Raw genomic sequence first — 26631 nt, forward strand, 5'->3', positions numbered from 1 at the left:
ACACATCATCCAACAGTCCAGATGCCTTCTCACTAGCAGAGAAATAGCCTTTCTGGTGCTTTGGAGGAGAGCTTAGTGTGTAGGAAGATGGGAAATAGCAGCAACATTAGTATAACATAAAATGGATGAATGTTTTCATACACTCCTTTGTCTGAATAAAAAATATATAGGTTATTGGACAACAGTATTAATGTAATTCCTCTGATTGCATGTAATTAAATATTTTAATTCCCAGTTTGCTAGGGGAAAAAGTCCTGTTGTCTCTCCCAATCAATCAATCATGCATCAGATGCCTACTATATACTAGGCATTGTGCTAACGATTGGGAATACAAAGAAAATCAATCGACAGACATGATAAGTATTTAGTGTTTAATGTATGCAAAGGCTTAGGAATAGAAAGAAAAAATTTCAGACAAACAACTTATATTCTTTTAGAGTGGACAAGAAAGCATGGATACAGAAAAGTAAATTCAGAGGACACAATTTGCGTAAAGATTCTTGTTGAATTGTTCCATGATGTCACGTCACCTAGGAGTGCTACAAAGCATTAACTTCCTGGTCAGGATTTTCCACAAAACAATTTTGCCAGCCTACTGGATGGAAGCAATGGCCATTATAGCACCATGTTCTGGCTAGAAACGTGGGGGGAATATATAAAAATAGGTTTCCATATTCTATAATCATGGCCAACAGACCACCAGAGAAAAAGAGAGCAGAGAAGGGCAAGGTAAATATACTTGGAGGAAGTTTTCTGAGGATGCTTTGTTGGGAATGTGGAGATGGCTCGTGGTTTGCAAAAGCTATTGTAGAAGATTCCGATTCCTGGCAGATTTTACCAGCCTAGAAAGGCTTTACATGTGTGTGTGTGGTTGATATGTTGATATGGGCTATGAAAGACTAGCTCTATATGTGTCAGAACCAGTCTAGTTAAGGTTGGAGAGGATCCTCCTCAGATCGATTACAGGCTGATGAATTATTTTGGCCACAGCAGCCCTTTAATTTTTTTTGGATTGATAAAAAATTTAATTGATATCTTCTGTTTTTGATACTATCATAATTTCTGGTGGAACTCTCACACAATAAGCTTTCCTTTGTAACAAAGGAAGAATAATTAAGCAAAACCAGCTAGGATAGTGCTTGTTTCAACAATGTATACAACAGGCTAAGCCTGTAAGAGCAGTTAGTTCCTTCATCTATTTCTTCAGGGCTAAAATTGGTCATCCTGATCCTTTAGAATTGACTATCATTTAACTAATCCTTTTGTTTATATTATTGTAGTCACTGTGGAAACTAATCATGCCCAGTTTCTTCCATGGCTCAATTCAATCACCATCTTCTATATCAAAAGTTTTTAACATTATTTTGATTAATGAAGCTCTTTGGCAGTCTAGTGAAACCTATGGACCCCTTCTTAGAATGTAATTTTTAAATGCATAAAATAAAATAGATAGATGAAGAAGGAAACTCATTTTTTAATGCAATTGTTGAAATAAAATTAAAAAAACGACAATAAATTCATTGATCTCAAATTAAGAAACCCTGGTCTATATGAAGCCTTTTTGTTCCCTTCCTGCCTGCCCCCCTCCAGTACATAGTACTTTTCTGTAAGAGAGAAAATCAGATCCAGCATGGCAAAGGAACAACCCAAGCAGGGAAGGGCAAGGAAAATCCAAGATTCCAGAAAGAAACAAATGAGCTGGGAGGAGTCAAAATGGTCACTTGACTTCTTGGGAGCTCTCCTGAAGTGGATGGTCTGTGGGAGGACCTTTGAGATAGAGGGTCTTTCTGGACATTGACTATCTTCCAGTGAACCCCAAATCCCTCTGTTCCAACCAAAGACAATAAAAGTAAATTGGGACTTTGAAGAAATCCATCTACTAAAGAAGATTTCTCTCTATTCACCCAAATTATCTTTGGACTTCGATTCACAGTTCAGTTAGATTAGGAGGAAGGACCACCCCAACAACTGACCAAAAGAGGGTCAGACAGACAGCCTGAACCCTCAGGACTTGGGGGGGGAGATCAGTTGTCAGTAACAGGGATTCCCATCTCCCACTTCCCTCATCCAACAACCCCATTCTTCCTGCCTTAGGTGTCCCCAAGAATAAAGAGTTATCCTGCTTCCTAACATCACTGAAAGGGATTGAACCTTTGGGGAGAGTTATACCTTTCTCACCAAAGAGGAATGTTAGCTCCAGCCCAGGCCTGAGTAGTAACCCAAGTCTCAAAGGGGAGAAAGGGCAGTTGGGGCACTGGGGGAAATCCAGAAGCAAGAGAATTATCCTGCTTCTCAACAACAGCCAAATCAAGAAGGGAGGCAGCAGGTCAATTCTCTAGGACCTTCTCCTCCTGTCCTTAGCCTCCTTATTCAGCCCAATCTGTGAGGGGACATATTCTGATCCTCTAGAAGACAATTTGTTCTGATTTCCATTAGGGGAAGAAAGGGGAGGCTCAATCTCACCCTCTCCACATTTCTCTAACTCTTTTCACACCCCTCTCTAGTTCCCCAGAGTGTGTGTAAGTGAACTCATTTTGGTCCTATATTACATTTCCCACTCCCAATTATCTTGTAACTATTTACTATTTACTTGTACATATTGTTTTCCCCAGATATATTGTAAACTCCTCAAGGACAGGAACTATCTGTTTTTTGGCCTTGAATCCCCAGAATTTTGCAGTGTCCCTGGCACAAAACTGGTATCTCAGAAATGTGTTTGGATTGATTGTTTACACTGTTATCTTATTTCTCTTTATTTCATTCTGAGAGAGTTAATTAACTTAACTATGCCCATGTTTTTCTGAATTCTTCATATTTGTTTTATGGCCAGGTCAAGGCAGTTAGAATCATATTCTGTTATCTCCATACACTCTGCGCAGGCCATAACACCAATTGGCTGAGCTGTTGCAGTGAGGTAAAGCCAAGATATGTTACCTTGTGGCATTTACCAGCATGCTACTGTAGCTTGGACCATAAAATTGCCAGGTCTTGTTCTTGGTTCAAATGAGCTGGGCAACAACTGCTCTTGCTTCTTGTAGCACCCCACCTTCTGCTGCTGCTGTGCTTTCTAGGGCACAGCAATATGGCAGCCTGGGCAGCTGACAGTTATCTTGAATCCTCTTTTTCTGATTCTGAACTTTATGGTCACCTTCTTTCATCTTTGGATATCACCTATACTCTGCCTGGATTCATTTCCCAATAAATAGCATATTCCTCTTGCCCTTCACTCTCCCCATCCCAATCATACTGAACTTTCCTTTCCTAAAGAACAAACCTCACCTCTGAGCCTCAGCTGTTTCTTCATTCCCATCTATCCTAACCCTATCCATATCCCATGTCCCATTGCAACTACATGCCTCTTCCACTGTACCCTCTGGAATTCCTACTCTATCATGAAGAATTTTCTTTTCATTTTACTTCTTTTTCCCTCACTTATATAATATTCTGGTGTTCTCTGAAACCTGGCATCCTCCAGATAACATCACATTCTTGACTACCCACTGTGGTACTGATTATGCCTTCTCTCATACTCCTAAATCACTGGTATGAGTGGAAAGGTTGAAATCTTCCTTGACCCCTTTTGATTTCCCCAGACTATCTCTCTGCCCACATTATTCAGCAAATTTTCTTCATGTTCAAATTTGTCACCCAATACAAATTCTTGTAACTGCCCTGTGCTAACTCCGTGCCCTCACCACAGGACATTCTCAGTATGTTCAATGCCTGGTTTATCATGTCCCTCTTCATCCCCAACTCCTGCCTTTATATTAGGTCACTTCAACACACAAGTTGATATTCTCTCAATTACCCTGACTTTGTAGTTTCTGATCTAATCAATTACCATGATGTGTTCTTCTACTCCATCTGAGCTAGGTTTATATATTTTTATAATATATAAATTATCTATATTGGTTTATTTATTTATTTATTCTATATGTATGGATTCATTCATTGATTCATTTATTTATTTGTATGTTTATGCACATAAAATAGTGCCTTCACTAACTAGTATAACATTTCCATGCTTAAGGACTTTGAATTACAATAAAGTAATTAATAAGTATTTATTAAGTACCTACTCTGTTCCGGGCACCTTGCTAAGCATTGAGGACACTGGTGGTAGGTAGTAGTCTCTCGGTAACAGAGGATGACAATTGTCTTTGTGCGTTTTTGTGCACAAAGACACTTGTGCATGAAGATTTAAGTGGAAAAGTCGATGCACAGAGACAGTCCCACTCTCTCAGCATTGGAAGCCTGGGTCCAGTGGCACGAAAAGTCGTTACACCTGGAGACTTCCTCAGCTGCATTGGATGGCCGTGTTGTCCTTTGTGCTCCAACATGCCCTGAGCACTCCACAGTGTTTTGCTGCGTTGCCCTCTCAGCCGTTGAACCTTCTTATTGGTTTCTTCCGCCTGTTCAGCCAAAGCAGTCTTCACATGCTGGGTGAGCAAAGCCCTGGTTCACCAGAGGTCGATGACCCAATGGCTACCCTCACAAGGTTTGGCCGGCCTGTCGAAGCCGTTGCCTGGTGGGGTGTGGCCACTGCCGCATGCTAGCAGCTACCGGGAGCCACAAGTGAGAGCTGGGTGTCAGGTGGGGGTCAGAGGCTGGAGAGCTGCCCTAGGAGGGCACGACAAGCCCTCCATACCGAAGATATTACTTCTCCCTGAGCACCCCATACACCCCATACACTTTTAGTGAGAACACTAAAAGAAGCAAAAGGCAATCCCTGCCATTGATGAACTTATTTTCAATAATAATTTAATATGAAGATTGCCGTTTATGTTTCTATCTCTCCCCATGATTTATTCCTCCCAACCCACTCTTCATCTTCACCACAACATTCTATTGTTTTATTCCTCAATATTTTCCTGGGACATCATCTATGTGCTGGATGTACCCTTGTCCCTTCTCACTATTGACCCATTCTGCAATTAAGTGACCAGAAGGCTAGGAAAAAAGCTAGAAGCAACCAGCAATAAGAGAGATGTAACTTGAACCTTACATGGAAGAGCAAGGCAAAATCTTCAACTTCCAAAGGGGTTCTGTTCAGATGAAGTAAATATAGGAAGGAAATCCCAACTGAAGTTAACAGAAAGACCTAGAGAAAACAAGTATTTCAGTAGAAGTGATCAGTCCTAAATTCAATTTGGAATGTTGTATTTTGAATAATTAGCCTTCAAAAACTTGCCTTCTCTAGTCCTGGGCTCTAGCCACAAACAGAATCAGCAGCTTCTAGTGATAAATAACAGGCTGGTCAAGTAGATTTTGGCAAACACCCTACCAATTCCTTCTATTATTACCCAAAGGTTTCTAGACTCTGCTGTGGATACACTTCAGTTTGACAAGGTCCATTTGAAAATAACCCTGGAGGTCCAGGAATGATTTTGAATGATGTAAGAGTTAGAAAGCTAATGCCACAGCAAAAAGAACTGGATTCAAGTCTGGTCTCTTATACCTCCTGGCTATGAGACCTTAGGCAAATAAATTCTCAGTGCTATAGGCACTTGTATAAGAATATGAGTTGCAAAGAAAATGCATACCTTGTATTTGTAGAGGGAGTTTGCTGTACCAATGAAATTACATGTCCAGTCTCAGTTTATTGAAACTGGTTTTTACAATAATGCAGTATAAGACTGTATTAATTTAAACAATAATCTTGTGACAATGTTGTACAATATTAATAATATAGCCAATAACATGGAAATATTTTATATGACTTCACAAGCATAATTGATATAATGTTGCTTATTTTCTCAATAGATGAGAGAAGACAGAGAGGAAGGAAAAATAATTTGGAAATCAAAACTTAACAAATGAATATTAAAAATAAATAGATTAATTAGTAAAATTTTAGAAAGATAGTAGCCAAAGCAAACCCCAAAGTCATTTTTCATATGAGCAATTTTCAAGTTGTTTTTTCAATCTTGCACTTATACTGTTAAATTTTAGAAGTTAAATCTTTTTATTTATTTATTTTTTTTTTGCATTTTTCTGAGTTAATTTGAGGCTTTATGGTGTAATGGGTTCTGGTCATTAAACCCAACTCTCACTGACTCCAGTATCACCTGAGACCTTTATTAGCTAAATGACCATGTGAAAGTTTGTTGAGCTTTTTGGTCTTCGATTGTACACAGCTGTAAAAGGGGATAATTGTATCAGCAGTAAATGTAATTTTTAGACTCAAATGAGACAACTTTTAAGTTCTTGGTAAACTTTCTCTGGCAGTTGTTGCCTATGTTTTGGTTACCTCCCTGATGTCACTGGTGTAAGGGTCTCTGGATGAAGAAATATTTTTACCATGTACTAGAGTTCACTGGGGCAATAAAATTTGAGTGAGGTGCCTAAGCTCATATAATAATAATAATTATTAAATTCAATCTTTTGGGGATTCCATTATTCCTTTTTGTCAAAATATCTTTGAATTTATTATTAGGCAGCATGTCATCTATAGTCCCTTTGAACTCTGTATTATGTGAAAATTTTGTTGATTTGATTGATAATTACATGTCTTCATCTAAGACATACATAAAAAAATTAAAAAGAACTGAATGAATAGCAAAGTCCTATGATGCATCACTAAGGTTAACCCTCCAGCCTGATGCCTTGTTGGCTACTACATACATAAATACATACCAACACATGCATATATATATATATACATATATATATGTACTTCCACCTATAAACATAGATGTGTATATTTGTATATCTATATCTATTTAAACAAGTATCTCTTAGACTCAATAATTAATAGCCTTTGTATTGGTTTCAAGGCAAAAGAGAAATAAGGCTAGGTATTGTGGGTTAAATGATTTGCTCAGGGTCAGGCAGGTAGGAAGCATTTGAGTTCACATTTGAACCCAGAACCTCCAATCTCTGGACCTGGCTCTCAATCTACAGAGCCACCTAACTGCTGTGTCTATATTTTTTAACTAGCTGTGGACCCATATAATTACATTATTATTATTATTCATCTGATATTTTTCTAATTCAACAACAAAAATATCATATGTGAGGCTTAGTTAAATACCTTGATGATATAAACATATATTCTGTCTTAAACAAACACAAACAACCTTACCTTTTCTCTCTTAGAATCAGTATTAATATCAGTTCCAAGACAGAAGAGCAATAAGAGCTAGTATTGGGAGTTAAGTGACTTGACCAGGTCATACTTGTCTAATGCATAAAGTCAGGTTTGAACCCAGGACCTCCCAGACTTGCCTCTCTATCCACTAATCCATCTGACCCTATATATTCTGTCTTAAAAATCCCCATGATTTAGGAGTCTAGAAACTTTATTGACAAAAGAATTTGCTCTTCATTTAGCTTCTATTTTTAGTGAACCCATACTGACTCCTGATAATCACCTTTTTTATTTTTCTAATTGTTTAAAATTCATCATTTTAATGCTCTAATTCTACAGTTTTGTTAGAAATGAATGTCAAACTTGATAATGTTTCCTCTTTTATAAAATATCTCCAGGGTAGTCATAAGTTTCACATTACCTGCCTTGTTATTTCATAGGGATATTGTGGAGATAAAAATGAAAAAGCAGATAGGAAAACATAATTAAAGTGACAAAAGCATCTGTAAATATAAAGCATTATCTGAGTCTGGAGTAACGTGAATCTAATGTGATTAGACTTTAAGATGCTCCTAAGTGAATCTAATACCTAAAAGACCTGAGTCTTTTATAGTAAGACTGAAAAGATTTGAAAGGATTCTATAGCCTTTTCCCAGCTGAGTTCTTTATGCATGGAACTAGACCAGAAGTTGATTGGAAAGATTTTAGGAATTAGAGGGAAAAAAAGAAAAAAGAAAGGAAAGGCATGTGACAATATACTTGTTTAGGATTCTTTGCTCCATTCTTTCTCACCTACATATGTGGAGGTAGAGATGTATCTGTCAAGAGAATCAGAACTGAGTACAGAATGTTGTAACAAAGTCCTCTATATTTTGCACTTTTGTAGTAAGTACACAGCTAGAAACTAATCTTAAGGTGTTCAGTTTGTCAGATTTTTGTTTATTATTATTATTTTGGATCCTTAGCACTTAGAACAATAATTTGCACATAGTAAGCACTTAATATATATGCTAGTTGAATGACTGACTTTGTAGCTCTATATTCTTATGGGATGTGGCCCATTTACCACTCATTATATGCTTCTCCATGCTCTCTGATTGGTTCTCATTTTTAATTCTTCACAGACTCTGTGTTCTTTGTTATATAAACTTAAATAATCTCTTATCTTCATACTTTCTCTGTCTTTCTGAAATTACATATTTATTAGACACCAGAAATTTAATAAATTAAAGTTAATTATCATCATAGCAAAATGATGTAGAAGTCTTTGGGGAAGGAAAAAAAAGAGTCACAAAAGGTAGAGAAATATAGGCTATCGCATCATTGTAGTTTCTCCACAGTGTGTAAAATCTATAGATATTTTGTTGCACTTATATCTGACTCCTTGTGACCAAATGGAACATGACATGAAGGCCCATACTGCCCATGAGGTTTTCTTGGCAAAGATATTAGGGTGACTTGCTGTTTTCTTCTCCAGTGGATCACCTGTTGTCAGAACTCTCCACTAGGACCTGTCCAGCTTGGTTAACCTGCACAACATAGCTCATAGTTTCATTGAGCAATGCAAGTCTCTCCGTAGAAACAAGGTGGTTGGGTTTGTAGGTGTGGATTATGTACCTGTGGATTATGTTTATAATTGTGTGAGTGTGCATGTACATATACCTACAGATAAACTAATAGACACATATGTAGTGGGTAGATACAGTATGGCACAACCTGGCATGAGCAGCTTGGAAGTGGTTTGGCCATTACATTTCCACATATAGGGTATGTTAACTAACAAATACTAAACATCTTGTACTTGTGGATGGAGGCAAAATAGTTTGGCCAAATGTCAAAATATTTGGTTCATAGAGCAAGTAAACCATAAGTAATGTTAACTTAGGACAGATTTGTGTTTTATGTGCAGATTTTATGTTTATATGTAGTTACTGTCTCCTGTGTTAGAATGTAAGCTCATTGCAAGAAGGGATTGTTTCAGTCCCTGAACCTGTATCTGTACTTCCTGGCAGAGGGGGTTGGCACACATTAACCACTTAATAAATTCTTACTAATTAGTTGATTGATCGAGATGGGAAAGCATTCTGAGCTCTACTTTGGGATTTCTGAAACACATCTCTCTCTTCCCCCATCCTCCTCCCTTGGCATTTTGGAGAGTAGAAAGACCCTTCTATACAGCAACTGCTCCCCTTCTCCTCTGGCAGTAGAGGTTATAGGAAGAGAAGCAATAGCATTTGTAATAACAATCAATAGTAATTTATTCTATGTCTATTTTTATATCAGAGAGGACAGTGGTCATCCCCTTTATTGAGGGAGTCATAAAGACACTGTTACACAAGAGTTGCATTTAACAAGTCCCGTATTTCCTTTCATATGTTAATTTTTATAATATATATATATATTATAGTTACTCAGTTCATGTATTAGGGAAATACAGTAATTACCCATTATAGTAAATACCTATATCCCTAAAATTGTAGGAAAAATGCAGCATTCTAGTTAAATAAATAATTTTGATATTTGTATCCTTGTCATTATTATAATTGGCATCTATATCATGATTTAAAGTTTGGAAATACTTTATATATATATATATATACATATATATATATATATAGTCATTATTGCATTTGATCCTCAATACAACCCTGGATTTAGGTGATATTTTTATTCACATTTTTTATAGTTGAAGAATTTGAGACAGACAGACATTAAATGACTTGCCACAGGTCCCACAGCTTAACAAATGACTCAGTTCTTCTTGATTCTAGGTCTAATGCTCTATCCATTGAGACACCCAGCTCCCTATTGGTATTATTGAACAATTAATGTATAATTATTATAATTACATAGTAGAGAAACAATTTAAAACTACATATATAAATGATATTGAATATAATCTGACAATTCAGAAGGGACACAGATTTTTGATACTATTGAATTCTAACATTTTGAAATTTCTAGTTGTTTTATTTGGGATCAATAGGAGTTTCCAATCCATTTCTATATTTCTTTTACATGTCACACCATTTTAACAAACAAATAGGTCTGTAATGAATAGTAATCATTGAGGTGTTACATTTGACGGCTCTGGAATATTTTGTGCTCATTAGTTCATCTTTTGATGATCATTTGAAAACAATGGCAGTAGGAATCAAGACTTGGAAAGCACCTTAAAAGCCGTCTAGTCTGAACTATTCATTTTAAAGAGGAGGAAACTGAGGCACAGAGCCATTAAATGATTTGCTCAAAGTTAATAATGTAAAAGTAGCAATCAAAGAATTGATTCTGTCTTGCCAAAATCCAAAAGTAGAATTTGGTTCATTCAACCATGCTGCCTCTAAAAGTTATATAGTGAAGGTTATGAAATCCAACTTTCTTTTGGAGCATGGCCAAGAAAAATGGTAGAGCCATTTCTAGAAGCAGATGGCATGGGATCACATAAAAGGGATTTAATTCAAAAGCATATTAAAAGGCTGTCATCTGTAGCTAGCAGAACTCATTTTCAGGGAATGCAGAGGCTTATCACCTGGTAGGTATAATAGTCATATCAGTCCTATGCCTTTTTCCTTTGCTCCAAGCATTGCATTATTTGCAGTTTCAACCTCCCTGATGCCAGTTGGTAGTAAAGGAATGATGACACTCTCGCCTTGGCCTTATCACCTGAGAGCTGTCACCTCCATGCTCTGTGATGATGATGAAGTGGATGTCATTCTCTTCCTTGAGATTTATAGTCAACTTGATTTATATTTCTCCTTTTCTCGTCTGCAATGAAAGATACTGCTTAAGATTTGCATTTCTCAAATGTGAAGTGGAATGGCATAGTGAGACACAGTAGACAGAAGCTTCCCTAAAACAGGCATTATGTCTTTAGAATGATGAAAAAGAGGAATTCACAAGCTGGCTTAAAAAACAGACAAACAAATCAGAGGATGTGTTTCTATCTTGTTGTGATGCCTGTGTGATCTTGGGCAAGCCATTTATCCTTTTTAGGATTCCATTCCAATAGAAAGGAAGGTCCTTGAAGGCAGGGGCTGTTTTTGTCCTTCTATCCCCAGCACCAGAACTACACCTCACACATATTACAACCTGGTATACTGAGCACCAGTAAATGCTTATTGTATGAAAAAATAAATGAATCTCAATTTCCTCTTGTAATAAATGAGGCGTCATACTGGATGACATTTAAGGCTATAATCTCTCCTTTTTCTTTTTTTTTTTAAACCCTTACTTTGTATCCTAGTAACCACTCTGAGATAGGAGGACAAAGGCTAGGCAAATGAGATTCAGTGACCTACCCAGGGTCCAACAGTTAAGAAGTGTCTATATCCAGATTTGAAACCAACTCCAGACTTGGTGATGTATCCACTGAGCTGCCTCGCTGGTCCAGCCATGATCTTTACTTAACTCCTATGATAATTTTGTATCATTTTGAATGAAATATGTAATAATTAAGCAATTAATCAATAACATGTTTATTAATTATATGTGCCACTTATTAGTAATATGTGCTAGGCTTATACTCTGTGTATACAAAGGTAAGAGTGATGCAATCTTTGTCCTCATGGATTTTATGTTCTGGCTTTTGAGGATGGAGGGTGGGGGTGGATGATATATATATAATATAACATGGACACAAAACTCATAACATAAATAAGTATTAGACAGATGTTGGTTCATCGAGTGCGTGAATGATTTGGGATTTTTTTTGAAATGAAAAAGAAATCTTTTCTTTGCCTGTGACAGCAGACTCATCTATTTCCTTCCCTGCCTCTATCTCTATCCATTGTGCTGCTGTATAAATGTGGAAACTGCATAGATTGCCCAGTGGTTTTTAATGTGGAAAATAACTCAAGGTCATTACATGGATGGCTTTGGGGGGTTTGTCATTGTCTGAAAGATTGCATGTATCTGAGTAAAATTCAGAAAGTTCAGATACAGATCTGAAGACAAAGAATTCCCTCCCCCTAAATATTTTTGCAAGGTTAGCTACTTTATGGTGTTAATGCAAAGGGACAGAAAGGACTAGAGAAGAATGATAGAAATTGCTTAAATAGTCATTTTTGGTAAAAAGCTAGTTACTTGGGGCAACAAAATTCTGCCTTGCTTCCTTCATCCACCAAAATGATGGGCCAAAAAATAATAAAATTACTCTTATATCCTCATATATTAGAGAAAAATATCCTTACCACTTTGGAGTGATAAAGAGAGGAATTTCTGTGGCATCTTTCACTAAAAATATTATGAAGGTTTTGATAAAGGGCCTAAAAAACTAAGGAAAAATTTATAGCATTTCTGCTAGTGGTAGCTCTTCCTTTGTACTCAGATTTTGTTTTCAGAATTAATTGATGCTTTTGAAAGATGACAGCGATAACAGTTCTGGAGAGCAATGTGGAACCCTATTGAAAGGGCCCTAAAATTATGCATACCCTTTGACCTAACAATATTTCTACTGGGTTTGTATCCCAAAGAGATAAGAGATGGGGGGAAGGACTTATTTGTATAGAAATATTTTTAGAAGGAAAGCAGGGATGATATAGCCCTCTGGGACCAAGGATCAAGATTATTTTGTGGTCTAAATTGACTAGAAAATAAGATTATTTTGGTACCTCATTGATCTATCTCCTTTCAGGAGATCAAAGATAAAGCAGCCTTAAAGTATATTACATGTGATAAAAGTTTGGCCCTATTTCATGCCTGGACAGTTATAATAGTCTCCTAATTGGTCATTCTGTTTTCCTATCCTAATTCATCCTCCATAAACTGCCAAAATGATTTTCCTAAAATAGGGTTTTGGCCCTCTCACTCCTCACCACTAGTGCCAACCAATTACTAAAATAATAAAAGATAAACTCACTTGTTTGGCCTTTAAAACTCTTCATCACGTAACTCTACACTAGCTTTCTAGACTTGGTATATTTGACTCTTTCACACACACTGTGGCCTTCTTACTGTTCCTGCACACACAAAGCATCTCCTGTATACTTTCACTGCCCATCCTTTGTGCCTGCCTTGCTCCTTCTATCTCCACCTCTCTGCTTCTTGGAATCTCCAATTTTCTTCAAGACAACCACAACTTTCTACATGAGTCCCTCATTGGTTTTCCCTTAGTAGTCAATTTCTTGCCTAAAGATTATTTTGAAATTGTTTTGTATGTGTTTTATATATATAATATGCACTAGAATTTATAATCCTTGAATGCTGAAATATTTTACTCATTTTCTTTTTCATGTGTGCCTGCTACAGTAACTGGCATGTAGTAGATGCTTCATGAAAGCTTATTGATTTATTCTTCAGTGTAGGTTATCACTGCTTTGTAAAATACTAATGAATCAATATGATATAGAAAATCCGTGCAAATAAATAGCAAGGGAAGGCAGCCAGGCTCTTCTTTTAAGACATAGCTGTGAACCTGTGCAGATAATGTCATAGGTTTGTTTTCCATTCCAGAGGAGTACCTGTAACCATGGGAACCTCAGGGCAGGTATGCAGCAAGGGAGGAGCCAAAGTAGGCTGTAAGTTAGATTATTTTTAGTAAAGTAGGAAAAGTTTGTAGAGTTTAAGCTGGAGTAATGTTAATGGCTATCAAGTTTAGCTCCATAATTTTATAGACAAGGAAACTGAGATTCAAAGAGGTTAAATGATTTAAATAGAATCATATTTCTAAGGCAATTTGGAACTATGCCCAAAGGGCGCTAAAAGACTGTCTGCCCTTTGATCCAGCCATAGCACTGCTGGGTTTGTACCCCAAAGAGATAATAAGGAAAAAGACTTGTACAAGAATATTCATAGCTGTGCTCTTTGTGGTGGTAAAAAAAAATTGGAAAACGAGGGGATGCCCTTCAATTGGGGAATGGTTGAACAAATTGTGGTATCTGATGGGGATGGAATACTATTGTGCTGAAAGTAATAATAAAGTGGAGGAATTCCATGTGAACTGAAATGAGTTCCAGGAATTGATGCAGAGTGAAAGGAGCAGAACCAGGAGAACATTATATAAAGAGACGGATATACTGTGGCACAATTGAACATAACAGACTTCTCTACTAGCAGCAGTGCAATGATCCAGAACAATTCTGAGGGACTTGAGAGCAAGAACACTATCCACATCCAGAGGAAGAACTGTAGGAGTAGAAACTCAGAAGAAAAACATTTTCTTGATTACATGATTCAATGGGGATATGATTGGGGATATAGACTCTAAACAATCACTCTAGGGCAAATATTAATAATATGGAAATAGGTCTTGATCAATGACACATGTAAAACCCAGTGGAATTGCTCATTGGCTATGAGAGAGGGGAGGAGGGGAGGAAAAGAGCATGAATCATGTAACCATGGAAAAATATAAATTAAATAAATAAATGATTTTTAAAAAAGAATCATATGTGTAGTATTCAAGGTTAGATTTGATCATGGATCCTCTTTATTTCAAGTTCAGTGTACCATCTTGTATACTCTGATGAACTGTTAGTAGGAGGGAGAGGAATTGGGGGGTTGGAAGAGGTAAAAGTCCATATCTCTTGTTTTATAACCAGTCTTTTAAGAAACTCATGGATCTTTAACAATTGGCAATGGAGAAATTTCTAGAGTTTTCACTCCAATAAGTAATATGTAACCATTACTCCTTGAAATATGGTGAAGGGAAAATTATAAATTTCTCAATAACATAGGGAAAGCATATTCTAAATTATTGATACTAAGGAAATTTCCAATTTCTAACTCCCTACCCTCAAGTTAGAAAGATCTCCTTTTTGTAATAAATAAAGGGTAATGCCCAAGGAAAGAGATTAAATATAATATAGTTGTTTTCTTGTTGTAGGAAAATAATATGTTATAATATTGTAAAGGGAGGATGGGGTTTGATGATAGAGGACCCTGAATGCTGTGTATAATAGTAGAAACTGAGAGAGCCATAATAGGCTATTGGGCTATGCTAATGAAAGTGGCATTTTAGGGTGATCTGAAAGTGTTATGTAGAATGGATTAGAAGGTAGGGAGATTTGGAATTGTAACAGTCAAATTAGAGAATATCAAAGTATATCAAAAAATGCCAAAGATTCCAAACTGTAAAATTAGGAGCTTCTGACTAGAATTGTAGTAGAGAGAAATGAAGTATAAGGGACAAATAAAAAAATTAGGAACAATTGGCAGATTTTAGTTGGAGTTGGGATGGAGGGAGTTGAAGTAGTAAAAGTTTCTTACAAGATTTCTAGCCAAAGAACTGGAGGGGTCATGCCATGGATAGAAATGAAAAAGCTAGAGAGGGAAATTAAAGATTGAACTAAAGGGGTAAGTATTTGGTGGGATAGTTGTGATAGAGTGAAAAGAATCTGAAGTTAAAAGATCTAGGTTCAAATCCTCCCTCTGATAATTACTACCATTTGCACTTTGAACAAGTCATTTATTTGTCTTTAGTTTCTTCATCTCTCTGTGTGTGCATGTGCATGTGTAGATGTGTGTATTTGAGAGACAGAGACAGAGACAGACAGATAGACAGATAGACACAGAGACAGACAGAGAAAGAGAGGGGGGGTAGGTAGAAATTGGGGCAGAGATAAGGAAGAGGGAGAGGAGAGGGAGAGGGAGATTGATTGAATTTGATGGCCTCTGAGTTTTCTTTCAGCCCTAGGTCTATGATCTTATGATCTTTTGTATATAGTTGAGGGTGATGGTTTTTGATGGAAATTATGAATTTGCATTGGGATATATCAAATTTGAGGTAGCAGCAGTACATCTAAGTGGAGATTCTTTTCCGGTAAACAACTGTGTGACCAGAAACTCATGAAAAAATGTTTGCCTCTGAGTGAATTTCTTTTGTTGTCTACAATGATAACTCTAGAGAAAGACCTTGTAATACAGTGCTTTGTTTTTGTTTTTAAAAAGACCTCCCCCTCTCCCTGCCAACTATTTCCTATCCAAGAAGCTGCTATTATGTAAAAACAATTGCAGTTCTCCTTTTTAGTTCCTTCAACATAAGGATCTTTCATTCAATGGCATTTTCATCTTTTCTAAAAACAAAGCAAACAACAAAAACAAAAACAACACTTAGTGCTTCTTCTAAATGAAGATGCAGGTTTTCTGTTCATTTGGTCTTCAAAGGAATTCAGTGAATCAAACTAATATATGCTAGACTTGGTTCTGGTGTCTGTTTTATTGCCAGTTCTGCTCACGTCTTAGTTCGATCTTAGTTACTCTTGCCATTTGGCCTCATAGCAGCAGGATGGTTTGGTTTGAACTGTCACCTCATTTTTGATGTGTGAAGCCAGGTCAATGTATCCTCTGGTTATGTCCTTACACTCAGCAAACCTTTACACTGGCTGAAATTGGGTTTCAATGGGTCCTTAGAACCTTTCTCCCAGTCACCTCACTCAAGAGTGCCCTGTTTTCACCCCAACACACGCCTACTGCTTTGTTAGTCTGTGATCATCCCTATCCTCCCTTCTTTTCTTGTGACATATCCCATGGAGTTTGGTGGCAGTGTGACTTCAGAGCCTCCCAAATGGCCATTCTTGAGGGTTAGTGACCTTGTCTTGCCTTGTATTATTGTTGATGACCTTGTCTTGACAATTAAATGTTAAATAAACTTCTAGGAAGCTGTTTACATATTGTTCAATGCTTAAAACACTGGTTCTTACATTTATAGAAGACTAGCCAGAATAACGCATGTACATAAATTAGAACTGGAAATTGATAATGTGGTAGATGTCAAATTATTTTCCATTAACATCTCTAAACTTGGATCTGGGAACTTTTAAAAAAATCTTTCAATATATTTCCATTTAATTGGCTTCCTTTGTAATCCTGTCAGGTTTTTTTAATGTCGTTAAAAGCATCATTTTCAGAAATAGTAAATAGACTTCACCCATCCATCAAAGGAGTCCATGATGCAAAAAAAAAAAAAAGTCAAAAGCCCCTACTCTAAAATGATGAGGGACTATTTAATAAAACTTACTTTAGCAAAGATATATCAAGTCCTGTTGGGTAGACTGGAGCAGAATTCAGTGCCCAGGAAGGTAAAGTCTTGGAATTTTCGAACTAAAAGGCGATTTAGAGCTCATTCACTGTGATACTTTCTTTTTATAGATGAAGAAATTGAGGCCCCATGAAGTTATAGTCATAGCTTGTCAGTGATAGAGCCTCATGAGATCTTATATTTCTGGACTGAGCCATCTTTCTTTGATGCCATGCTGCTTTGACAAAGCAACTCTCTGGCCAGGAATTTGGCTGATTGATCTGGTTTGCTTGCTTCATGGTAATCTATAAATCTGCAGTGTTAACGCTGTATTGGAAGGCACATCTTTAAGAACAACAGTGAAAAATTCAATTCTAATTGGAAATATGCCCCCCTGGAAAGCAGTTTGAAGCAAAAAAATTAATGAAATTATGCTCCTTGTATGCCCAGAATTAAAGTCAGCAAGATGCAGGATATTAACCTATCAACAAATGCTTATTAAATCCCTACTTATATACTTAGGTACTTGTGACAAAATGACAAAAGGAAATTGTTCTTGTTCTCAAGATGGATGTAGATGATGAAGTTTTGATCCAGAAGGGGTCATCTAGTTCAAATAATTCAGTTTGCATATGAAGGAACTGAGGTCCAGAGAAGAGGCTAAGGTCTTATTGCTAGGGAAGTGGCAAAGCTGTGATTTGTGGCTACTTATGAGCCAAGTTCAAAGCTCTTCCTACCTTTCAGGGATGAACGGAACCAGCTAAAGAGTACTTCTTCATAGAGACACAGTGTAGTGAATAGAAAATTAGCTCAGAGACCAGGAAAACCTGTATAAAAGTTTCAGACTATGTGACTCTGGTCAAATCATAGAACTCCTTGGTCCTCTAGGTAATCTTTAACTACAAGTTGTGGAAACCTGGCTTGTTTCCATTGGTAGAAGAGAAGTAGCAGATAGAAGTGAATTTGGAATCAGAAAGTCTTATTTTGTGATTTCAAGTCTGACCTCAGGCACTTACTAAACATGTTATCTTGGACAAGTAATTAAACCTTGTTTGCCTCAGTTTCCTCATCTGTAAAATAAACTGGAGGAGGAATTGGCAAACCACTCCAATACTTCTTCCAAGAAAACCCCAAATGGCGTCATGAATAATGGGACATGATTGAAGTACAAAGTTTTTTCTCAATCTGGGGTCTTTCTATACCAATGAAATCAGAAATCTTGTCTCTGTCTTCCTATCAGAGATAAATTATTATCAGTTAACTTATCCAATTAAAAATTGGGATGTGTCAGGAGGTAGTGACCTCCATTTGCCTTTATAGAGAGAGTGGATGACTATTTAGTGGAAATATTATAGAGTGCATTCCAGTTTGAGTATAGTTGGATTAGCTGAATTTTGAGACCACTTAGAGCACTGGGATTCTTTGAGTCTAGATCTTTGATGACCAGCAGATTCAGAAGCGCAAGTGGACATGAGATTTCCCAGTTGTGTTGTACCCTCTTAGACATGACTCTTATCTCTGGTAAGCCAGGGGCCCAGCAAGAATTTACAAAATTCCATTTCTGTTAGAGTGGGTTGTACTTTAACTAATCCATTTTGCATGTTGCTTAAATTAAACGGGAATTAAGAATTTTTTTTTAGTTATGCTCAAGGATATACTCATTCTTGAGGATATCTGAAATGGTGTTTAAACTGATGGGATACTCTAGTTTAAAGTGTGGATTCATTGCTAAGAATTAAGAGGGAACAGATAACCCTTGAACAGCATATTGGAGAAAAGGTCCCCTGGAAATTCCTCTAGCAAGGCTATAATTGAACTGGCCTCAATTTCCTCATTTGTAAAAAAAAAAAAAATATATATATATATATATATATATATATATATATATATATATAATAGTGCCTGTTTCCCAGGGTTGTCATAAGGATAAACTGAGATCTTTGTAAAGTGCTTTGCAAACCTAAAATGTCATGTAAATGCTAGCTCTTCTAGAATAATTATATTTCCATTTTAGAGGAACAAAGACTGCATTTTACTTGAGTATTTAAGGAAATTCAATTTAATTCATATGCCTACTGTATGCCAAGCTCTTTCTTAAGCACCAAGGATACAAAGTCAAAATAAAACAGTTCTTGTACTCATGAATCTTAAAATCATATAGGAATATAAGCACATGATATATATATATATATGTATATATATATATATACTGTGTGTGTATATATATATGGGTGTGTACACATATCTACATACATACTTATATATGCATACACTTACATATACATACAAACTAATTTCTGAGATGAAGGTCCAGAAGTTGTGTGTTTGTGTATTTGTATATTAAAACAGAACAAGAGTCTCAACAGGAGAGCAAGTTTGAGTAGATTGGGAATACTAGAGCAATGGCGATGACATAGATTTGTATGAACAGGCATAGGTAGTCAAGGAAGAGAAACTCAAGAGTGTGGAGTCTACAATTCAGAAGGTATTGGAGGGGGAGCTCCCATTTGGTCAATTCTCTAGATTTGAAAGGTGAGAAGGGCAAATTTTGAAGTGGTTGGCCTATGGGTGAAAGACCATCAGCCCTGCCCTTCTCTCAAGGGAAAGAGAATTCATACATTGTGTTCTAGTCCCTAGTTTGGCCACTCAATGAATCTGTATGACCTTCACCAAGGTCCACAGTCAACCACAGTTTCCTCATCAATCAAATGAGAGGTATGGACTAGGTGGATTCTAAGGTTCCTTCTAGATTTCCAACATTCTATTATACCTGTAACCCTCAACCCATTTAATTTCAATTCATCCATCAATCACTGATTGAGATCATACTCTGAGTAAACCATTGGGTGGGTGCTCAGGTTATAAAGGTGACATAGAAACAAGAATCTGCCTTCAAACAGATTATATTCTGTCTATTTTTCACATGAAGAAAAATTATCATTTCTTCTGTCAATAGTTCAATCAACTAATATGTATTTGTTAAGCATTTCAAAGCAAGTAATGATGGTATATTAAGTGTGCAGGAAGGACTAGCACCTCTGGTATAAAGGCTTGCCAAGCCCTTTTCAGGATTGCTCATCTACCCTTGGTGTTCACCTTTGGCCCAACTCTCATCTGTGCATCCAAGAAGTTATAGCATAAGTACACTCTGGTAAACCTCTCTTGTCAGATGGGTTAAACCAGATGAAGGGTAACCAAAAGCCATCAAACCTAATAGTGAGTTAGGGAAATGTCTATCCTATGTATATGAAGTCTTCACTGATAGAAAGGATAGATGAAGACAATTTGTTCTGACTACCATGAAGACATCTGAAGTAGGTGCTGTGGAGTGCTTAGACTTTGGTCAGAAATGGAAGATGCCAGTGCCATTCATTGCATTCCAGATCACGAGTCATCCTGACTTTTGTCTTGCTACTGGAATTCAGTAGCTGGAAGAAAGACTGAGGCTGACAATTTTGTGTAATTCTGCCCCTCTTAAATCCAATTCCTATTCAAGACAAGATATTATTTCATGATGTCATAGATGCTCATTGAAAATAAAAGATAAAAAATGACACTCATATATGTGTCAAAAAAGTTTTAGTGCAATTTTTAGATTTGATTGCTATTTATTAAGAATATTTTGCATTACAAGAAACGAGAAAGAACTTAGTATGTCTGGGTATAGATGAAGTGGTGTAAATGACCTTTTTCTTCCCTTTTTGTTGATTCTATGTCATCTCTCTCTTGAGTTGCTGAGTCTCCACAGGGAGCTGTTGAAAACTCTTTCTAGGAGTTTCATATGCCAAGGTAACTCTTAGTAGTCATCCATGAAACTAAAGGCCAACATGCTGAGAAGATATCTATGGTGATGTGATATTTTGGATTCAGTATAGGTGATATGCCTGAATAAGAGATTCAACTATACACTCTCCCTCCAGGAATGAATTTTAAAAGATCCCAAGATGTAACACTAAGTTTAAAAGTCTTTTTTTTGGATAGAGTTTTGCTTTTAAAAGGCTATGAACAGCAACAGTATAATATTTTGAAATGAAGATTGGTTTGGAATCAAAAGAACTAGTCATTACTCTATAATTAATCAGCTACATGACACTGGAGAGGTCACTTCCCTCATAGGCTTCAGTCATCTCCTTTATAAACTGAGGGATTTGAATTAGATGAACTTTAAGATCCCTTTCTGCTCTCAAGTTGAAGGATTTTATTACTATACAAATGAATTAGATCACTATAAATTAGTTGACAATGTTAACTATATCCTTTATGAGTCCCTTTGAGCCCAATGACCATATGTTTTTAATCCAAGTTCCTGGCTGTTTCAGAAACTGAAATAATTGTATTTGGTAGCACAGACCAGTAGCTTGTTTCTCTTCAGGTAAATGGAATTCAACAAATTGTAAAGAAGTCCTCTAAGTCAAAATGAACTCTTTAATATGAAATCATGACTATATATTTGGTCCATATTTTATATTACAAAAGTTGCACAACATAAATTATATGAAAAATTTAACTTGGAAAGAATATTTCATTTGAAGTAAGACTATAAAAGAACTATGAGAATGACTGCTCATGGTCTGGGTTATAGTGGATGCCCTTGGTGTCTTCTTCAATGTCTTAATGACAGAAAGGGACTCCTTTGTGGGGGCACTGAGAGGTTGTCACTTGTCTAGTAGTGTATGTGTGTGTTTTGTGAGGGTGTATGTATACTTGTGTTTTTAAAAGCCAAGCAATTTTTTCTTTAAATCTTTAACTTGACTCAAAAAAATTAAAATAGTTAAAAATGAAATCCTGGTATGATTTGGTCCAGACCTCTTGACTGTTTGCAAAAAAATTTTTCAGCTAGTGCATTTGGCTTTCTGACATGCAAGTAATTTCAGCTCTTGGATCAAACAAGTTGGTGAGATTGTCAGGGAAAGAGACCTAATCCCAAAAAGACATTAATTCTGAAAAAACAGTCTCTTTGGCCTCAAGATATCGGTCAGCCAACCAATAAACATTTATTAATTACCTGATACACACCAGGCATTTTGCTGAGTGCTCAATGTAGGTCCATGCTATATGGTGGGATGAATTACCATCACCTTCTGTTAATAAAGAAGAAAGAGCCTGAGTTTAGGTACTTTGGGGAAAAGATTGTAACTCATAATAATATCCCATTAGAAACCAAACTTTTGTGTTGTGGAAGGTGACTAGCAAAAGTCTTGCAACCATTTGACGTAAATGATGTTGTAAGAGTGAAGGGCTCTTCGGTGTTTTCCAGGTTGCTAGAATAAAATCGGGACCATAGACACCTGTGAGGTTTTGATTGGGATAAATATACATACACACAATTGAAGAAATTATGATCCATAGAGGTCAAATGAGTTGCTCAAGGTCACACAGGTAGTGAGCAGAACTGGAATTTGAACCTAGGTCCTCTGAATCCAAATCTCACATCCTTTCTATTGTATCCTATATTGTCTCTTTACCATGCATTCAATTCAAATGTGCCTTGGTTGAAAGACTAGGAAAGTCAAAATATATCTAATATATACTGCAAAATGATTCTGCATCACAGAGAATGGCTGTAACTAGACATGTTAAACATGAAAATGATAATTTAAAATATGTGAAAATATGGAATTTCCCACTGTATGTCACTTTGCCCTTTCTTCTCAAAGCTCCTGCTCATGGGAGCAGGAGTCCTGTGGACAGGAGTTTAAGAAGTTAAAAAAATAACTTGCTCATACTATCTATCAGAAGAACTTGAGGTGAGAAATGATGATTCTTTAGTAGGGAAATAGTTCAGAAATTCACTGAGAGTAGGTACTAAGTCTTGCCAGGACCGGGTTTAAGAGAATTCATTAGAACTCGCATGGAGCAGACAAAACCTTAAGGAGGTCCAAGTCACCTTCAAACAGTGTTTGAGTTATAGATTAGGGCTTTAGTTAACATACTGGGGCATGAAATAATACATTATTTTTCCTTAGTATACAAAATTATTTAACCTATATGATTTCATAATTCTGAAATCTTTATATATTTATATAGGTGTAGTTTTTATATCTTTTAAAATTTTTATTTAGGCATTTTTCCATGGTTACATGATTCATGTTCTTTCCATCCCCTTTTCCCTCCTCTCTCCCAGAACTGACAAGCAGTTCCACCGTGTTAAACATGTATTGTCACTCAATACATATTTCCATATTATTCATTTTTGTAATAAAGTAGTCTTTTAAAAACCAAAACCCTACATCCTATATCCATATGAACAAGTTTTAAATCAAATGTTTTCCTCTTGACTTTCTAGTCCCACAGTTCTTCCTCTGGATGTGGATAGTGTTCTTTCTCATAAGTCCCTCAGAATTGTCCTGGATCCTTGCACTGCTATTAGTAACAAAGTGGATTACTTATTAGCATCCTATGATGTTTCCATTTCTATGTATAATGATTTCCTAGTTCTGCTCATTTCACTCTGAATCAGTTCATGGAAGTCTTTCCAGTTTATATGGAAATCAAGTAGTTTATCATTCCTTGTTACACAACAGTATTCCATCACCTCATATACTTCAATGTGTTTATCCATTTGCCAATTGAAGGACATTCCCGCATTTTCCAATTTTTTTGCCACCACAAAGAGTGCTGTTATGAATATGTTTGTACAAACATTTTTCCTTATTATATATTTGGACTGCAAACCTAATAGTGGTATGACTGGATCAAAGGGTATTCATTCTTTTAGCTCCCTTTGGGCATAGTTCCAAATTGTCTTTCAGAATGGCTGGATCAATTCACAACTCCACCAGCAATGCATTAATGTCCCAATTTTACCACATCCCCTCCAACATTTATTATTTTTCTTTATAAAATATTGGTCAATCTGCTAGGTATCAGGTTGTTTTGATTTGCATTTCTCTAATCAGGAGGGATTTAGAACAGTTTCTCATGTGATTATTGATAGTTTTGATTACTTCATCTGAAAACTGTCTATTCATATCCCTTGACTATTTGTCAATTGGAGTGGCTTGATTTATTGTACATTTGACTTAGTTCCTTATATATTTGGGAAATTAGACCTTTGTCAGAGAATTTTGTTATAAAAATTTCCCCCAGTTTGTTGCTTTCCTTCTAATTTTGGTTGCATTGGGTTTGTTTGTACAAAATTTTAATTTAAAATAATCAAAATTATTCATTTTTTTACATTTTGTAATGTTCTCTATTTCTTGTTTGGTCTTAAATTCATTCCTTTTCTATAGATCTAACAGGTATACTATTCTGTCTTCATGTAATTTATTTATGATTTCACTCTTCATATTTAAACCATTTACCCATTTTGAATTTATCTTGTTATAGGGTATAAGATGTTGATCTATGTTTTTTTATATCTGATGCCAGATATTTACATAGGGTTTTATGTGCATTATCTCATGGTTTTAGAACATTTTAATAAATATTGTTTTTTTTCTTTCTTTTTAAAAAATATTTAGTCAGGGTATATGATTTCATCAGTGTAGGCAACACCAGGGAAAGGAATTTCCTTGACAGATGAAGATAGGGCTTGCTCTATAACTTGGTTTTGGGGAGCACCTGGGAAGTTAAACTCAGGTATTTGGAATTCTGAAACTTTTCTTTTTTACACCTCTCTTTCATTACAAACACTGTGCTATTTGAGGACTGAGGGAGAAAGTAAATTCTAACCAGGGAATCACTTTTCTTGAACAAGATGGCCTTTTAGTTTGGCTTTTGACTTTGGTGAAGAATTTGGATGCTCAAGAGGAGAAAGAAAGGACCTTCCAAGTATAATTATAACATTATAAGTGAATTCCAAGTATAATTAATGTCTGTAAAAAGGACTTTCCTTCTATTTTCTCATTTGATCCTCATAGCAACCTTGGGAGGTGGGTACTATTAAGTCACTAGGTCAGGGTTATTCAGCTAGTATCCAAGTCAGGACTAAAACTCGGATCAACTGGAGTTAGTGCTTTTATTCCTTATGTGTGGTACCTCATTACCTAAAAAAACATGAGGCAAAGTTCCATATGTATTCAGGAGACAGTGAGTAGCCTAGTTTGTTCATAATTTGTGTGTGTGTGTGTGTGTGTGTGTGTGTGTGTGTGTGTGTGTGTAAAGTACATGAGTAAAACTGGAAATGTTATTTGATATTATGGAGGACCTTGAACATCTGGTGGAAGGTTTAGAATTCTACAGCATGGACACTACAGAGGCACAGACGATTCTTGAGTAGAGGAGTGACTTACACAGTTAAACATAGAATAGTAACTGGATTGTAATGGAAGAGAGTAGAAATGGGATATTGTGGGTTAAATGAATATTGTAGTAGTCAAAGCAAATGGCAATAAAGGTCTGTACTTGTTATTAGTTCCATAGGACATAAGGATAGATTTGAGAAATGTTGCAAGACAGAACAACAGGATTTGTTAACTGATTGACTATGAGAAATAAAGGAGAGAGAATGGTTAGGAAGCAATTAAGTCATTAGCAGGGGAAACTGGATGCCTATTGATAAAAATAAGGTAGTCAGAAGAAGCAGCAGCAAGTTTAGGGGGCAAAATAGGTTAGTTTGGCACATATCACAGTTCATATGAGATCACGAAATGAGTTGTTTATAGTTGAAATTAGAAGAAAATTCAGGTAGCATATAAAAGCTTAGGCAGTCATTGCCTCGAGATGGTAGTTGAAACTCTGAGTGTGTCTGAATAAGATTTTAAAGGGAGAGGTGGTACAGAGAGTCAAAGAAAAGATGAGTCCTTGTGAAGAATCCATAAAATACAGACGATAAAATGTCAGCAAGGGAGAGGAAGAAAGAACAGGTTGACAGCCAGGAGAACAAGGAAAAAAGAATGGAAGTTTGATTATAATAATAGAATTGTCCAGTTATTTATTCATGTCTGACTCTTCATGACCCTGTGGTTAATATCCTTAGCATTTTTTTGGCAAAAATACTGGAGTGGTTTGCCATTTACTTCTCCAGGGAAGTAAGGCAAATAGAGGTTAAGTGACTTGGCCTTGGTCACACTGCTAATCAGTGTCTGAAGCCAGATTTGAAATCAGTTCTTTCTGACCCAAGTCTAGACCTCCATCCACTGAGTCACCTAGCTGTTCCTATTGTGTTAGGGATTGTTTAACTATTTTCAAGGCAAGGATCCAGGACAACTCCAAGAGATTCATGCCAAAAAAGAATATCCATTGCCATAGAAGGGAGAGATAGAATCCAAACAAAAATTGAAAAATATCATTCTTTACTTTATTTCCTCCTTGAGTTTTTCTCTAGTGTCTCTAGTAAAAGCAATATGTCTTCTTTCACAACATGATGAATGTGGAAATATGCATTATATGATTATATATGTACAAGCTATATCATATAATCTGCCTTCTTTGGTAGAGGGGAAGGACGGGAGGATCATATAACTAGTAGGTTTATCATGCAAGCTATGAGTCAAGGTCTTGCTATTACTACTCGCCATCATGGCTTATTACTCTAAACTGCCTCCCAGAAATTAGTAGGGTGGATGCATAGCAGTGTCAAATATAGCAGGAATGCTAAGGGTCAAGGATATATTGCTATTGTTGTTGGGTTTTAGTCGTATCT

At 36.3% G+C, this 26631-nt stretch overlaps 1 protein-coding gene across 24 annotated transcripts in view; it reads left to right on the forward strand.

Moving 5' to 3' along the window:
* The window catches only part of NAV3 (neuron navigator 3), a 1103979-nt gene that overhangs the window by 226316 nt on the left and 851032 nt on the right, over positions 1-26631 (forward strand). The window lies entirely within an intron of this gene.

The sequence above is a fragment of the Monodelphis domestica genome, chromosome 5 (genome assembly GCF_027887165.1).
Source record: "Monodelphis domestica isolate mMonDom1 chromosome 5, mMonDom1.pri, whole genome shotgun sequence".
NCBI classification, from domain to species: domain Eukaryota; kingdom Metazoa; phylum Chordata; class Mammalia; order Didelphimorphia; family Didelphidae; genus Monodelphis; species Monodelphis domestica.